This window comes from Scyliorhinus canicula, chromosome 6, assembly GCF_902713615.1.
Source record: "Scyliorhinus canicula chromosome 6, sScyCan1.1, whole genome shotgun sequence".
In the NCBI taxonomy this organism is placed as follows: Eukaryota; Metazoa; Chordata; class Chondrichthyes; order Carcharhiniformes; family Scyliorhinidae; genus Scyliorhinus; species Scyliorhinus canicula.
Genome location: NC_052151.1, coordinates 195,107,536 through 195,124,558, shown reverse-complemented (window position 1 = coordinate 195,124,558; position 17,023 = coordinate 195,107,536). Strand labels below are relative to the sequence as shown.

The window sequence follows — 17,023 nt, the reverse complement described above, 5'->3', positions numbered from 1 at the left end:
CATTTTACAGTCAATGAAATACTTCTAATGCTGCTGTAATGGAACAATTGAGGGATATTAAGATCTCTGTTGAATTAAAATGGTCTGAACTGCCTTTCTCAACAACAATTATCTTATGAATTTTGTGTTACCTCTCAATTAAGACATCCACAATATTGGACTATTCATCTTGGGATACACTGGTATGTGTAAAGATAAGCGTCTCATATTAGCTCTAATTGATTCAAGTCCTCATTATTTAGATTGATGACTGAGTCAGACCAGCCTTGTTGCAGTTTTAATGAACCTTGGTTCACTTTACCATCTTCACAAAAATTGAAAACATGCACGTTTTGTAATGAAAATTTCAGAATAAAAATACAGAAGACAACTAGGGGCATCTGAAAGAAATGATAACTTACTGTGTTAATGGCAATGAATGTTTGACAATGACTGGATGGTGGAAATCAAACACAATTGTTGTATGAGGGCCATTCGACCCAGAAGATCGACTTGTTTCTGCCCCATAACCTGGAAATTAAAGGGGGAGAAGGATTCCTAAATAAGAGATAGTCACTGTGGTAGTATGACTAGGGGTATTACGGTACCTTGGAAGTGAGCTGCTATTGATGCAGAGGACTCGCTGCCCATTGGCCCGGGTAAGTCATGTGCCTCTCAGCCGATTGGCTGAGGAGGTCATGTGCCTCTCAGCCGATTGGCTGAGAGGTAGGTAGCTCCACCTACAAGGCGGGATATAAGAACCCGTGCGTCCCGGCAGTCGGCCTTTCTTCTGTACGTCTGCTGCCGGGCACACATCTTGTGCATTAAAGCCTATCGTTTGGATCTCATCTATGTTTCGTGTCCATTGATTGTGCATCAGTCACTAACTACTCCAGTTGGGAATTGAGGAGAAACCTCCTTATCCTGAGAGGGGTGAGAATGTTGGACACGCTGCCACAAGGAGAAAATGCAAACATCTTCAGGCAGAAGTGCCTGCCAAGTGGGAGGCTGCACCAACTCGGCCTCCTCCTGAGGTTCCGACATTCACAGGTCACGATCTTCATCCAGTTCGATTCACTCCATGTGATATCAAGAAATAGCTGAAGGCACTGGATACTGCAGTCTATGGGTCGTGACAATATCCTGCAGTAGGACTGATGACTTGAGGTCCAGTACTAATCTCACCCCCTAATCATGCTGTTGCAAGACAGCTACAGCACCTGTGTCTAACTAACAATGTTGAAAAATGCTCAGATGACTCCAGTCCACTAAATGCAGCACATATGCAATCCAACTATAAGACATAGGAGCAGAATTAAGCCACTCGGCCCATCGAGTCTGCCCCACCATTCAATCATGGCTGATATTTTCTCATCCCCATTCTCCTGCCTTCTCCCCATAAACCCTGATCCCCTTATTAATCAGGAACCTATCTATCACCGTCTTAAAGACACTCAGTGATTTGGCCTCCGCAGCCTTCTGCAGCAAAGAGTTCCACAAAGAATTCACCACCTGAAGAAATTCCTGCTCATCTCTGTTTTAAAGGATTGCCCCTTTAGTCTGAGATTGTGTCCTCTGCTTCTAGTTTTTCCGACAAGTGGAAACATCCTCTCCACGTCCACTCTATCAGGCCTCGCAGTATCCTGTAAGTTTCAAATTAATCCCTCCTCATCCTTCTAAACTCCAACGAGTACAGACCCAGAGTCCTCAACCGTTCCTCATACGACAAGCTCTTCATTCCAGGGATCATTCTTGTGAACTTCCTCTGGCCCTTTCCAAGGCCAGCACATCCTTCCTTAGATACGGGGCCCAAAACTGCTCACAATACTCCAAATGGGGTCTGACCACAGCTTTATAAAGCCTCAGAAGTACATCCTTGGTCTTATATTCTAGCCCTCTCGACATGAATGCTAACATTGCATTTGCCTTCTTAACTGCTGACTGAACCTGCACGTTAACCTTAAGAGAATCGTGAACAAGGATTCCCAAGTCCCTTTGTGCTTCTGATTTCTGAAGCATTTTGCCATTTAGAAAATAGTCTATGCCTCCATTTCTCTTTCCAAAGTGCATAACCTCACACTTTTCCACATTGTATTCCATCTGCCACTTCTTACTCTCCGAGCCTGTCCAAGCCCTTCTGCAGCCCACCTGCTTCCTCAATACTACCTGTCCCTCTACAGATCTTTGTATGATCTGCAAACTTACCAACAGTGCTTTCAGTTCCTTCTTCCAGATCATTAATATATATTGTGAAAAGTTGTGGTCCCAGCACAGACCCCTGAGGCACACCACTATTTACCGGCTGCCATCCTGAAAAAGACCCCTTTATCCCCACTCTCTGCCTTCTGCCAGTCAGCTAATCCTCTATTCATGCCAGGATCTTACCCTTAATACCAGGGGCTCTTAACTTATTTAACAGTCTCCAATGTGGCAACTTGTCAAAGGCCTTCTGGAAATCTAAATAAATCACATCTACTGATTCTCATTTGCCTAACTTCCTTGTTACTTCCTTAAAGAACTCTAACAGATTTGTCAGACATGACCTCCCCTTGACGAAGCATTGCTGATTCAGTCCTATTTTATCATGCACTTCCAAGTACTCCGCAATCTCATCTTCAATAATGGACTCTAAAATCTTACCATTGACCGAAGTCAGGCTAACAGGCCTATAATTTCCTGTCTTCTGCCTCCCTTCTTACACAGTGGTGTTACATCAGCCACTTTCCAGTCCTCTGGGACCCTTCCTGTCTCCAATGATTCCTGAAAGATTGCTGCTCTATCAGTCTCCTCTAAGTTATCACAGAAGATGTTATTGACAATACTATCAAGCAACACTTACCCACCAATAACCTGCGCACTGATGCTCTATATGCGTTCTGCCAGGACCATTTGCCTCCTGACCTCATGACAGCCGTGGTCCAAATTGGAACAAAAGGCCTGAAATCCAGAGGTTGGGTGAGAGTGACTGCCCTTGACAAGAGGGAAGCATTTGACTGAGTGTGGCATCACTGAGCCCTAGCAAACCTAGAGTCAATGGGAATCAGGGGAAACTCTCCATTGGCTGGAGTCAAACCTGGCACAAAGGAATATGGTTGCGGTTTTTGGAAATCAAATCTCTCAGCTCCAGGACACCACTGCATGATTTCCTCAGGGCAGTGTTCCAGACCCAACTGTCTTTAGCTGCTTTATCAATGACCTTCCCTCCATCATAAGGTCAGAAATTGAGATGTTCGCTGATGATTTCCATGTTCAGCACCATTCATGACTCGTCAGACATCGAGGCAGCCCAAGTCTAAATGCAGCAAGACGGGGACAATATCCAGTCAACACTTCAAAGAATCATCATGGAGCAGGAGAACCGTCCATTCCTTACAGGCCTCACCAGGACCATGTCCCAAATTGCAGTACTACTGGAATCCCAAAGCAGCTCCCGGTTAGAACATAGAACAGTACAGCACAGAACAGGCCCTTCGGCCCTCGATGTTGTGCCGAGCAATGATCACCCTACTTAAACCCACGTAACCTGTATACCCGTAACCCAACAATCCCCCCATTAACCTTACACTACGGGCAATTTAGCATGGCCAATCCACCTAACCCGCACATCTTTTGGACTGTGGGAGGAAACCGGAGCACCCGGAGGAAACCCACGCACACACAGGGAGGACGTGCAGACTCCACACAGACAGTGACCCAGCTGGGAATCGAACCTGGGACCCTGGAGCTGTGAAGCATTGATGCTAACCACCATGCTACCGTGAGGCCCCATAAAGTAAACTCTCAGCAAATTCCCTTGCTGTGATTGGGATTTCAAATGATCGCCCGAACAGGGACTTGAACCCTGGACTCTCAGATTAAAAGTCTGATGCTCTACCGACTGAGCTATCCGGGCAGTCCGGGTTCTTTGATTGTGGCTCTTTACTGTGCCAGAGACTGAGGCAGGGTATTTGTTTTGCGGTTCGCATGCAACAATTTAACCAGACTTCTGTGGGACCACAGCAGAACCTACCTCTGATGGTGAAAGCTGTGGGATCCAACAGACATAAGATGGGCTCCACTGGCTGGAAGTATCAGCAATTTTGGGAACACATGCTCACAAGCCCCAGAATGCCATTGGCGCATGCACAGCATTTCACTGAACAAAGAAACAGGCCATTCAACTTCATTGCTCCAGACCGGTGTTTTTACTCCAAATTAGCATCCTCCCATCATAATTCCTCAAATGCTATCAACGTAGTCTTCTATACTTTCCTTCCTTATATGTTTATGTGTTATCTGTGTTTTATGCACTCATTTATTGCCCTCGAAAGGTGGTAGTTGTCATGATATGCACTCATGCACACAATGAGATACAGACAGGCAGTGACAGACACCCAGTACAGCCAATCAACACACAGGACAGAACACAACCAATCACCAGGCAGAACACTGGAAGGTGGTCTCTCACTATAAAACACACGAGGCATCAACACTCTGCCTCTTTCCACTGGTGACCACTGTAGTGACAGTCAGGGTGTATATATCAGTTAGCACCTTCTACACGTGGCTCAGAGCTAGTCTGGTCTAGTTAGTTATAGTAAGCACGCTTAGATTAGTAGAGTGTCAAACCCACAGTGAACTATGTGCACTGCTTAACAAGCTCAATAAAGCGTATAGAACTAACATCAAGGTTTGGAGTCTACTTTCAAGTACAACAGCATCCAGTTGCAGTCCGTGTTATCCTAGGGTGATTAACACGACAGTAGTGACGGAAATTCTTCAAATGTCCTAGGTACATCCGCAGGGCTGTGAGCGAGGTAGCTCCTGCATTTTGACCCCCCGACAGTGAAGGAATGGCGATATATTTCCGAGTCAGGGTGGTGTGTGGATTTGAGGGGAATTTACAGGTGGTGGTGTTCCCTGGTGTCCGCTGCCCTTGAACTCCCGAAGGTAGAGGTCCTGGGTTTGGAAGTTTCTGTCAAGGGAGCCTTGGTGAGTTTCTGCAGTGCATCTTGTAGATGGTACACACTGTTACCACTTGGTGCTGTGGTAGTGGGAGTGAATGTTTAAAGTGGTGGGTGGTGTGCCAGTCAAGTGGGCTGCTTTGTCCTGGATGGTGCCGAGAATTTTTTGAATGCTGTTGGTGCTGTCCTTATCTAGCCAAGTGGAGAGTGTTCCATCACATTCCTGACTTGTGCCTTGTCGATGATGGACTGGCCCTATGGAGTCAGGACGTGAGTTACTCACTGTGGCATACCCAGCTTCTGACGTGTTCTTATAGCCACAGTATTTATATGGCTAGTCCAGTTTCTGGTCAATGTAAACCCAAGGGGGTTCAGTGATGGTAATGCCATTGAATATCAAGGATCGATGGTTAGATTCTCTCTTCTCGGAGACCGTCATTGCCTGGCACTTATGTGGCACAAATGGTATTTGCCAACTGTTGGCTTCCAATTGCCAATAAGTGGTTGTATTGGCTACCCACTACCTGCGAGCACTAGCCATTTTACATCGGAACAAGGCTCCTTGAAAATGACTGTGAGTCAGGGGGGATGAACATGCCAACCAGTGTGGAAAAAGCTGGGCCTGCCTGCCGCCTTTCCCACCCCCATCTATCCTCTTAGGGTCTCCACCCATACTATTGACATCATTTTTTGCATTCCCATCCTGTCGCGTTTTGCTTAGTCTCATGCATCTTTCTCATTTCCTTCTGGATTAAGCTTTCACAGATATCGCTTCTTTTGAAACCGCAAGCTGAGCTGGGAGGCAGTTCAGTTTGACTAATCCCTTTCCAAGCTGAAGCATTGCCTTCAGTAAAGACGGCTCTTTGTATGCATGGAATTAGCTTTTTTGGAGAAATTGCAGAGAAATGACCTAACAATGTGATTATGGTTTATCTACATAGCTCCTCAATATAAACACATTTTGTGCTATTTTCTTCTGGATTGTGCAGCTTTGAGTTAATTAATACAGCACCTCCAGCTTTCAATAGTTCTCAGTGCTTTCCAGCAGGAAGACAGCAGCAAGTTTCATTGTCACCATATCTACTTCTCCCCACTCTTCACTTAAGCCAATGACCATTTTTCATGTTTCATTAATACCTCAGGCAAATCAACATTTTGTCACAAGAACTGTGAAAAGTCTCTTCAATTCAAATATAAAATCTTAAAGTATCAACAGCTCGAGTGGACTCCAGAGAATGAGTGGAAGTGAGGGAAAAACTTTTTCACACAGTGGGTGGTGGAATGCACTGCCTGAGGGTGTGGTTGAGACAGCGTCAATCAAGGCTTTCAAAATGGAATTAGATTACTATTTGAAAAGGAAAAATGTGCAGGGTTACCCAGAGGTGTGGGACGGAGGTGGGGGCACTTTAATTGTGCTGACTGTGGGACAATTGTCTGGATGTCGAGATTATTTTTGGAATTATTTCCATCAGTGTAAAGGTTTCCCTGTTCATTTTGGAGGGTGAAGGACAACAGTAGTAGCGGTGCCACAGATCTCACGATCTGAAAATAAGTATTCTTGGAGACCCCTACTGCTCTCCATCTGAAAGGGTGCCAGTGTTGGTGTGTCACACATATTGCATACGTATGCAGGGCAGCACGGTGGCACAGTGGTTAGCACTGCTGCCTCACAGTGCCAGGAACCCGGGTTCAATTATGGCTTTAGGCGACCGTGTGGAGTTTGCATGTTCTCCCAGTGCGGGATTCCTCCGGGTGCTCCGATTTCCTCCCACAGTCTAAAGATGTTCAGTTTGGCAGGTTGGCCATGATAAAATTGCCCCTTAGCGTCCAAACATGTGCAGGTTAGGTGGGGTTATGGGGATAGGGGGTGGGGGAGTGGGCCCAGATAGGGTGCTCTTTCAGAGGGTCAATGCAGACTTGATAGGCCGAGTGGCCTCCTTTTGCACTGTAGGGATTCTATGGGTACAAGTGGACTATGATATTAAACTGCCTCTAACGTTACACATTCAACCATATTGAAACCCACTGTCCCCTTAACATCCAATCATTATCAAAATGATGAAGGACCCAGCCATACCTCACCCAGCTTACCAGCCAGAAGTGTTTCAAAGAGTTTTAGGGAGCATGAATAAAAGGAGAGGGGATTCCATCGTCCTCTCACTGACAAGAGAGAAGGAAGAGAGAAACCCAGGGATTTGCCAGGCTACGGTATTCCCAATGGTGTTCCAAATTGAATGCATGTTGCTCTACAAGCCCACATTGTTAATAAGGGGGATGTTTCATAATTGTAAAGTTATATATTTATCAGCGTCTAGTCTGTGTGTGACCTGTGGTGATATGCATCACTGTAGATACACAAGGGGTTAATGTAAGTACACGTAGACTAGCTAGACACTAGAGGGAGCACCAGAGACATGACACACAGACATTCAACCAATAGGTCAGTAAGATAGGACACGACCAATGGGCATTCACGATACACATAGAGGTGACACTACCACAGGGGGGCATTACACCAACCCATATATAAAGGACACAGCACACATGATCTTCCTCTTTCCAGTGGAGACACTCAGTGAGTACAGACACAGGGTTGATTGAACATCACACCCGCCACGTGGATTGTAGCAGACTGGTTTGTCAGTCTGAGTAGCTATAGAAGGATTAACAGTAGAGGCGAATCCAAGTAGGAGAATTGTTAATAGTTCAATAAACGTGTTGAAGCTATCTCCACGTCTGAACCTTCCTTTGTCAGAGTGCACATCAAGGAAGCAGTTTATGCTAAGTCAAGAGCATAACAAGACATATTACCAGTGAGTGACTGTTTCAATCCAGATAGTTACAACTCAGCAGACAGTGACAACCAGCAACAACACCCAGGCAAGATGATCGAGATTCCGGTTCCACAGCGGCTCAGGTGCTACTGCAATCTCAGTGAAAACTGGCATGCATTCTGGCAAAGGTTTGAGATCTTCCTGGTAGCAGCCGACCTACAAGACGTGGCCGATGCTGAAAAGACAGAGCTTCTGCTCACCATTGCCGGTGCCAGAGCAGAGGAAATCTTCAAAACATTCAAGTTCTCCAAAGAGCAAAACAGGAGCGACTTCCAGGCAGTCCTGGGCAAATACGAACAATACTGTGAGGAAAACACAAACAATCCAACAGAAAACGGTAAGAGAGGCACCAATGGGGGCCTCACGGTAGCATGGTGGTTAGCATCAATGCTTCACAGCTCCAGGGTCCCAGGTTCGATCCCCGGCTGGGTCACTGTCTGTGTGGAGTCTGCACGTTCTCCCTGTGTGTGCATGGGTTTCCTCCGGGTGCTCCAGTTTCCTCCCACAGTCCAAAGATGTGCGGGTTAGGTGGATTGGCCATGCTAAATTGCCCGTAGTGTAAGGTTATTGGGGGGATTGTTGGGTTACGGGTATACGGGTTACGGGGGTTTGAGTAGGGTGATCATTGCTCGGCACAACATCGAGGTCCGAAGGGCCTGTTCTGTGCTGTACTGTTCTACGAATACTCACCACGAGGCCGAGGTCCCGGAGCAGAGAACAACAATTTTGATCGGCTACCATCTTGGTAAAGGTGCTGCACATGCGCAGTTGAGAAAAAGGCCCCAAGTAAAGGAACAGCGATCTGAGCATGCCCAATCGCTTCCTACGACCTACGTCACATGCGTCATGATATCAGAGGCCCCAGGCCATGCCCACTTAAAGGGGAAATGCCCCAAAACACAAAAAAAATGTAAAGCCGTAAAACCTGATTCTCTCATCTGAAATGACAGCACAATGCCTGACATTCGACCAGTAGATGAAAGTAACCTCCACAGAACCCTGCAACAAGCAGTTAGGACCGCCCAAAGAGATTATACAGTCCTTGAAGACTACGACTCCGACCTTGATTTCTTCTTTAGACATCACGAGCCCAATGCCAGCTCCGACACAAAAAGTGATGATATGGCACTAGAATACGACTCAGACGATGATTTCATCATTGCAGATGGTGACCCCAGCACCAAATCCGAACCGCAACGAGATGTGTTCTACAGTGGAGAATCCAACACAGACGCGGATGTGTTCTTCGGATTTGAGGATCTTCAGCCCAGCATATATGACATCCCGACTCGTGAGTGCAGGATTATGCTGCGGCCTGACACCAAGAGACAGAGAGCAGTACAAGCCCACAGAGAGTGGCCTGCTGCCACACAGAGAGTGGTCCATGCACCACGAAGAGTCCCAGACTCCATACAGAGAGTGGTCCACGCACCACAAAGGGTCCCAGCCTCTACACAGAAAGCGATGAAAGCCTCCACAGCGAGACAACTGCATGTCTCCACACAGAAAGTGACTCCGGTGTCACAAGCCTCCAGAATAGAAGCAATGCAAGACTCCAGAGCGGTCCTTGCATGAACAAGAAGTGACTCGAGTGACACAAGCCTCCACAGCGAGCTCGTGGACAGCCTCCACGATAGAAGCAGCGCAAGACTCCAAAGCGCAGTCCTTGCATGAACAAGACCTTGAGGATCTAGCAACCTCCTCTGAGCGACCAGCAGCAGACGATGCAAGTCTGCCACGCTCAAGTGAACTACAGAAAGACTATGACAGTCTGCCATGCTCCAGTGAACTACAGAAAGACTATGACAGTCTGCCATGCTCAAGTGCACAACAAGAAGACTATGACAGTCTACCACGCTCAAGTGCACAGCAAGAAGACTATGACAGTCTACCCACATTGTTTGAGCCACAAGAAGAAGACTCCGACAGTACACCCAGCTCAAGTGAACAACAAGAAGCTACTGAGGCTCTATCCACTGTATGTGAGACAAGTGACGACAGCATCCCACTTCCCATACAAGATGTGCAATGTGACAGACCTCAGCTAGTGTGTACAGGGGCACTCGACGATCACAGTGAGACTACTGGTAACACCACGTTACTTCAAACCTCATTCGCTCGAGCCTCTCCACAAGCAAATTCATTCCTGAATGTTTTCACTCCTGACGTGGAGCATCAAGAAATCTCAGCTGACTCCAGTGAACCTGCAAAGACTCCAGATCGGGAGCATCAACAAGCGAAAACTGACTCAGGTGAACCAGACCAGACTCCAGACAGGGAGAACCGACAAGCTAAAGCTGATTCAAGTAAGCTGGACATGACTCCAGACGGGGACGCCACGAACGCAGTGACAGTACGCTCAAGGAAACAGCAGATGCCACAAAGCACGCTGACAAGAGTAACTATGTGAAGGACTCGTATTATCCACAGAGTGTGGTCCTTGAGCGCAGCAAACACGACAACAAAACCATCCAACAGAACAACATCAAAAACAATAACAAGAAGCGTAACAAAGGTGACAACGTTGACACAAGCACAACAAAAACAACACCAATGGAACAACGACTGGTACGGCATGGTACAACTCTGCAAACGAGGGGCAGTTACTGCTCAGCTCAGTACAATGACATACCATGGCAGGACGACACAGATTGCAACCATCGCTACCACAAGCATCGGAAGAAAAAAGACTCCAAATCAGACAACAAAGTGATTTGACCACTTCTTGGTTCCTTACCCACAGGGACACTGATGGCGTTCACAAGGACATGCCATCATCAACATCACCAACCAAACAGGAAAGACACTCGACCATAATAATTAATGAATTTTGGACTCCTGCATATGATTTGGACTTATTGTTTAATGATCACTGTTATCATAACTTGTACATAGCATCACTTATCTACCTGTTTTTGTTCAATTTTCTTTAACAGTGTACAGAAAATATGTAACACGAAAAAAAGGGGATGTGGTGATATGCATCACTGTAGATACACAAGGGGTTAATGTAAGTACACACAGACTAGATAGACACTAGAGGGAGCCCCATGACACACAGACATTCAACCAATAGGTCAGTAAGATAGGACACGACCAATGGGCATTCACGATACACACAGAGATGACACTACCACAAGGGTGCATTACACCAACCCATATATAAAAGACATAGCACACATGATCTTCCTCTTTCCAGTGGAGACACTCAGTGAGTACAGACACAGGGTTGATTGAACATCACACCCACCACATGGATTGTCGCAGACTGGTTCGTCAGCCTGAGTAGCTATAGCAGGATTAACAGGAGAGTCGAATCCAAGTAGGAGAATTGTTAATAGTTCAATAAACATGTTGAAGCTATCTCCATGTCTGAACCTTCCTTTGTCAGAGTGCACATCAAGGAAGCAGCTTATGCTATGTCAAGAGCATAACAAAACATGACCATGACCAGAGATTGCTTCTGAGTGAGTGCCAGCTATCCTGGCAGCAGGAACAACACCTTCAGCTTGCGGCAGTCAGCTGCACTGCCATCTTTGGGCCATCATGATGAACCAGAAGCTGGCCTCTGGGTAATGAAGGACATTCCCACCACCCCTAGCTTGTGATTCTCCTCTGCTACCTGACCAAGCAAGTATAGTGGGAGCAATGTAGCAATAAATGGAATACAATGTTGACAAATGTGAGGTTATCCATTTTGGTAGGAATAACAGCAAACGGGATTATTATTTAAACGATAAAATATTAAAGCATGCCGCTGTGCAGAGAGACCTGGGTGTGCTAGTGCATGAGTCACAGAAAGTTGGTTTACAGGTGCAACAGGTGATTACATAGAACATAGAACATAGAACGATACAGCGCAGTACAGGCCCTTCGGCCCTCAATGTTGCACCGACATGGAAAAAAAAACTAAAGGCCATCTAACCTACACTATGCCCTTATCATCCATATGCTTATCCAATAAATTTTTAAATGCCCTCAATGTTGGCGAGTTCACTACTGTTGCAGGTAGGGCATTCCACGGCCTCACCACTCTTTGCGTAAAAAACCCACCTCTGACCTCTGTCCTATATCTATTACCCCTCAATTTAAGGCTATGTCCCCTCGTGCTAGCCACCTCCATCCGCGGGAGAAGGCTCTCGCTGTCCACCCTATCTAACCCTCTGATCATTTTGTATGCCTCTATTAAGTCACCTCTTAACCTTCTTCTCTCTAACGAAAACAACCTCAAGTCCATCAGCCTTTCCTCATAAGATTTTCCCTCCATACCAGGCAACATCCTGGTAAATCTCCTCTGCACCCGTTCCAAAGCTTCCACGTCCTTCCTATAATGAGGCGACCAGAACTGTACGCAATACTCCAAATGCGGCCGTACCAGAGTTTGGTACAGCTGCATCATGACCTCATGGCTCCGGAACTCAATCCCTCTACCAATAAAGGCCAACACACCATAGGCCTTCTTCACAACCCTATCAACCTGGGTGGCAACTTTCAGGGATCTATGTACATGGACACCGAGATCCCTCTGCTCATCCACACTACCAAGAATTTTACCATTAGCCAAATATTCCGCATTCCTGTTATTCTTTCCAAAGTGAATCACCTCACACTTTTCCACATTAAACTCCATTTGCCACCTCTCAGCCCAGCTCTGCAGCTTATCTATGTCCCTCTGTAACCTGCAACATCCTTCCGCACTGTCTACAACTCCACCGACTTTAGTGTCGTCTGCAAATTTACTCACCCATCCTTCTGCGCCCTCCTCTAGGTCATTTATAAAAATGACAAACAGCAACGGCCCCAGAACAGATCCTTGTGGTACGCCACTCGTAACTGAACTCCATTCTGAACATTTCCCATCAACTACCACTCTCTGTCTTCTTTCAACTAGCCAATTTCTGATCCACATCTCTAAATCACCCTCAATCCCCAGCCTCCGTATTTTCTGCAATAGCCGACCGTGGGGAACCTTATCAAACGCTTTACTGAAATCCATATACACCACATCAACTGCTCTACCCTCGTCTACCTGTTCAGTCACCTTCTCAAAGAACTCGATAAGGTTTGTGAGGCATGACCTACCCTTCACAAAACCATGCTGACTATCCCTAATCATATTATTCCTATCTAGATGATTATAAATCGTATCTTTTATAATCCTCTCCAAGACTTTACCCACCACAGACGTTAGGCTCACCGGCCTATAGTTACCGGGGTTATCTCTACTCCCCTTCTTGAACAAAGGGACCACATTTGCTATCCTCCAGTCCTCTGGCACTATTCCTGTAGCCAATGATGACCTAAAAATCAAAGCCAAAGGCTCAGCAATCTCTTCCCTGGCTTCCCAGAGAATCCTAGGATAAATCCCATCCGGCCCCGGGGACTTATCTATTTTCACCTTGTCCAGAATTGCCAACACGTCTTCCCTACGCACCTCAATGCCATCTATTCTAATAGCCTGGGTCTCAGCATTCTCCTCCACAATATTATCTTTTTCTTGAGTGAATACTGACGAAAAGTATTCATTTAGTATCTCGCTTATCTCCTCAGCCTCCACACACAACTTCCCACCACTGTCCTTGACTGGCCCTACTCTTACCCTAGTCATTCTTTTATTCCTGACATACCTATAGAAAGCTTTTGGGTTTTCCTTGATCCTACCTGCCAAAGACTTCTCATGTCCCCTCCTTGCTCGTCTCAGCTCTCTCTTTAGATCCTTCCTCGCTTCCTTGTAACTATCAAGTGCCCCAACTGAAACTTCACGCCTCATCTTCACATAGGCCTCCTTCTTCCTCTTAACAAGAGATTCCACTTCTTTGGTAAACCACGGTTCCCTCGCTCGACCCCTTCCTCCCTGCCTGACTGGTACGTACTTATCAAGAACATGCAATAGCTGTTCCTTGAACAAGCTCCACATATCCAGTGTGCCCAACCCTTGCAGCCTACTTCTCCAACCAACACATCCTAAGTCATGTCTAATGGCATCATAATTGCCCTTCCCCCAGCTATAACTCTTGCTCTGCGGGGTATACTTATCCCTTTCCATCACTAACGTAAAGGTCACCGAATTGTGGTCACTGTCTCCAAAGTGTTCACCTACCTCCAGATCTAACACCTGTCCTGGTTCATTACCCAAAACCAAATCCAAAGTGGCCTCACCTCTTGTTGGCCTGTCAACATATTGTGTCAGAAAACCCTCCTGCACACATTGTACAAAGAACGACCCATCCAATGTACTCGAACTATATCTTTTCCAGTCAATATTAGGAAAGTTAAAGTCTCCCATAACAACTACCCTGTTACTTTCGCTCTTTTCCAGAATCATCTTCGCCATCCTTTCCTCTACATCTCTAGAACTATTAGGTGGCCTATAGAAAACTCCCAACAGGGTGACCTCTCCTTTCCTGTTTCTAACCTCAGCCCATACTACCTCGGAAGAAGAGTCCCCATCTTGCATCCTTTCTACCAGATTAAGAAGGCAAATGGAATTTTGTCCTTCTTTGCTAGAGGGATAGCGTTTAAGACTAGGGAGGTTATGCTGCAATTGTATAAGGTGTTAGTGAGGCCACATCTGGAGTACTGTGTTAAGTTTTGGTCTCCTTACTTGATAAAGGACGTACTGGCACTGGAGGGTGTGCAGAGGAGATTCACTAGGTTAGTCCCAGAGTTGAAGGGGTTGGATTATGAGGAGAGGTTGAGTAGACTGGGACTGTACTCATTGGAATTTAGAAGGATGAGGGGGGATCTTATAGAAACATATAAAATTATGAAGGGAATAGATAGGATAGATGCAGGCAGGTTGTTTCCACTGGCGGGTGAAAGCAGAACTAGGGGGCATAGCCTCAAAATAAGGGGAAGTAGATTTAGGACTGAGTTTAGGAGGAACGTCTTCACCCAAAGGGTTGTGAATCTATGGAATTCCTTGCCCAGTGAAGCAGTTGAGGCTTCTTCATTAAATGTTTTTAAGGTAAAGATAGATAGTTTTTTGAAGAATAAAGGGATTAAGGGTTATGGTGTTCGGGCCGGAAAGTGGAGCTGAGTCCACAAAAGATCAGCCATGATCTCATTGAATGGTGGAGCAGGCTCGAGGGGCCAGATGGCCTACTCCCACACCTAGTTCTTATGTTCTCATGTTAATAGGAATATCATGGAGCAATGGTTCCAGTGCGTTGATTGCTCTGAGCTAACCCGACAACACTCACCAGAGCAAGTGTTCATTTGCTGTGTTCCACATTCTCACTATCAGAAGGTTCTATCCTTTTCCACCAAGTCTTCAGCAGCATGGTAAAATGAGGTGGAGTGACAGGAGGAGGAAGAGGATGGGGAGCAATAGCTGCACAAGGGAGAGGACTGGAATAGACATAGTCATAGAATTTACAGCACATGATGGGTGCATTTCCACTCTGCTGTAGTTAGAAGACAAGGATGTAGGCCTGAGGTTGTTGCTAATCTTGGGCACCAAGGTTGTAATCTGCCTTTCAAAAAGCAGCCTTTTCTGCATCGGTATAACGTAAGCAGTGTGGCTTACTGTCACAATCCTGATCATCAAACACACCATGACACACACACATGCACACAGACATACAAACACACAACACAGATACAAACACACACAAACACACAGATTCACACATACACAAACATACACACAAACACAGATTCTCACACACATACATGCGAACAAACACACACAAACACAGATTCACACACATGCAGGTACACTCACACACATACACATACAAATACACACATTCTTAACCATTACTGCCGGTGTGTACAGTGAATAGGTTTGGCTGCACTGTCTCAGCTATGGTTAAGTGAGCAGCACCTGTGCTTTTAGCTCAGAAGGTTAGGTTTAGTAATCTCAGGATTGCTACCAGTGCCACGAGCTAGTCAGAGTAGGAATGTCAGGATAGATAGGATCAATGCGTGGCTCGAGAGATGGTGCAAGAGGGAGGAATTCAAATTCCTGGGGCATTCGGACCGGTTCTGGGGGAGGTGGGACCAGTACAAACCGGATGGTCTGCACCTGGGCAGGACTGGAACCGATGTCCTAGCGGGGGTGTTTGCTAGAGCTATTGGGGAGGGTTTAAACTAATGTGGCAGGGGGATGGGAACCGATGCAGGAAGTGGGACGGTAGTAAAACAGGGACAGAAGCAAAAGAAAGTAAGGGGGAAAGTGCAAGGCAGTCAAAAATCAAAAAGGGCGACAGTACAAGGTACAGTGACTGAGGGGAGCTCAGTGAATAGGCCCAGTAATACTAAAAAGAATAAAACTGGAGATGTTAAGATTCAAAACAGAGATAAAAAAACCAACATAAATGTACTTCACCTGAATGCTCGTAGTATTCGGAATAAAGTAAATGAGTTGATGGCGCAAATCATCGTGAATGACTATGATTTAGTGGCCATTACTGAAACATGGTTAAAGGATGGTCACGACTGGGAGTTAAATATCCGAGGATATCAAACTATGCGGAAGGACAGAGTGGATGGTAAGGGAGGTGGTGTAGCTTTGTTATTTAAGGATGACATCCGGGCAATAGTAAGGGATGACATCGGTGCTATGGAGGATAAGGTTGAATCCATTTGGGTGGAAATCAGGAATAGTAAGTCGAAAAAGTCACTGATAGGAGTAGTCTATCGGCCACCAAATAGTAACATTATGGTGCAGCAGGCAATAAACAAAGAAATAACTGATGCATGTAGAAATGGTACAGCAGTTATCATGGGGGATTTTAATCTACATGTTGATTAGTTTAACCAAGTCGGTCAAGGCAGCCTTGAGGAGGAGTTCATCGAATGTATCCGCGATAGTTTCGTAAAACAGTATGTAATGGAACCTACGAGGGAACAAGCGATCCTAGATCTTGTCCTGTGTAATGAGACAGGATTGATTCATGATCTCATAGTTAGGGATCCTCTCGGAAGGAGCGATCACAATATGGTGGAATTTAAAATACAGATGGAGGGTGAAAAGGTAAAATCAAATACTAGTGTTTTGTGTTTAAACAAAGGAGATTACAATGGGATGAGAGAAGAACTAGCTAAGGTAGACTGGGAGCAAAGACTTTATGGTGGAACATTTTAGGAACAGTGGAGATCCTTCCAAGTGATTTTTCACAGTGCTCAGCAAAGGTTTATACCAACAAAAAGGAAGGATGGTAGAAAGAGGAAAAATCGACCGTGGATATCTAAGGAAATAAGGGAGAGTATCAAATTGAAGGAAAAAGCATACAAAGTGGCAAAGATTGGTGGGAGACTAGA

The 17,023-nt window shown here is 45.9% G+C and overlaps 1 protein-coding gene and 1 non-coding gene across 19 annotated transcripts in view; both read right to left on the bottom strand.

Annotated features, from left to right (window-relative positions):
• The window catches only part of eys (eyes shut homolog), a 3,376,609-nt gene that overhangs the window by 2,118,577 nt on the left and 1,241,009 nt on the right, over positions 1-17,023 (bottom strand). The window lies entirely within an intron of this gene.
• trnak-uuu lies at positions 3,799-3,871 on the bottom strand. Its single transcript has one exon. It is a non-coding gene; the product is annotated as a tRNA-Lys (tRNA).